The sequence below is a fragment of the Nanorana parkeri genome, unplaced genomic scaffold (assembly GCF_000935625.1).
Source record: "Nanorana parkeri isolate BGI_ZX_2015 unplaced genomic scaffold, ASM93562v1 scaffold2951, whole genome shotgun sequence".
In the NCBI taxonomy this organism is placed as follows: Eukaryota; Metazoa; Chordata; class Amphibia; order Anura; family Dicroglossidae; genus Nanorana; species Nanorana parkeri.
Window position 1 is genome coordinate 36629 of NW_017309219.1, and position 1009 is coordinate 37637.

General features: G+C 58.1%; 1 protein-coding gene across 1 annotated transcript in view; it reads left to right on the top strand.

Moving 5' to 3' along the window:
- EPHA2 (EPH receptor A2) overlaps positions 1-1009 on the top strand; it is a 42958-nt gene that overhangs the window by 13561 nt on the left and 28388 nt on the right. The gene's annotated exons all lie outside the window — the stretch shown is intronic.

Sequence of the window (1009 nt, forward strand, 5' to 3'; positions counted from 1 at the left end):
TACGTGCCGGCGCCATCTGCAGGGACCTGACCCCCGGGTTCTGGGAACGCCGATCCGCGGCTATTTTTATGTTTCGTTTTCCTGCGGTTTGCACGTTGAACGTCCCCCCCGGAAACGCACACAGATGGGAAATAAATTCTCGCTGGCTCTGAAGGCGCCGCGTCCTCTTCCAGGAAAGATTAACCCGTTTCCAACGCCGCGATCGGGCTGCGGAATAAGAGCTGCAATCTGATTGGCTGTTGTGGGACAATGCTGACCGTTCCTTTAACAGTGCCAGTTGGCACCCGATGCGAAAAGGCCGACGTGCGCCCCTCCCGGCCAGGAGCTGTGAGCTACTTCAATGGCACAGGTGGTGGCAGGTCCTCTTCTTCCTGCACCCCCCCAACTGGAGTGCCTTAGGTGGCCGCCTCTACTGCCTACCCCTCGGCCCGGCCCTGGGCAGTCCATTTGATACTTGAAGGCCTGAAAGCTGATGGATCAGCAGCTCTGTAACGCTGGTTCCGTGTCGGGGACTCGTCCTGGGAGTGGAGCGCTCCTTTAACCTTCTATTATAGACCCGGGGAGGTAGTTCCGGTACGGTGAATCATGTGGCTGACATCTTGATTTGCAGCGTGGGAACGTTATCCGTCCATTACTCACGGGGCGATGTATGTGCGTGACGGCGTTTTATTCGGCTGAGTCGTCTGAAGACGATAACCGGAATTTCTGGTGTCGGGTGCGCGGAAGGTAATTACAGAGCGCGCTGCCTAATTGTCACCGCGTGATTCAGAGCCGACGGTTCGCTGGTGTTTAGCGAGCGTGGGAAACGGCGAGGAAGTCGCGCTGGAGGAATGCGGGCCGGGCGGCCATGATGAGCGCCGTTTCACGATGGGGGGGGGCGGGGCTGAGGAGCTCCTAAGATGGGGATTGGCAAACTCGGCATTTCCAGCTGTGCTGCGACTACAAATCCCTTCTGCCTCCGGGAGCCATGACTGTGGCTGTCGGTCTCTTGCTATGCCTAACAGGATTA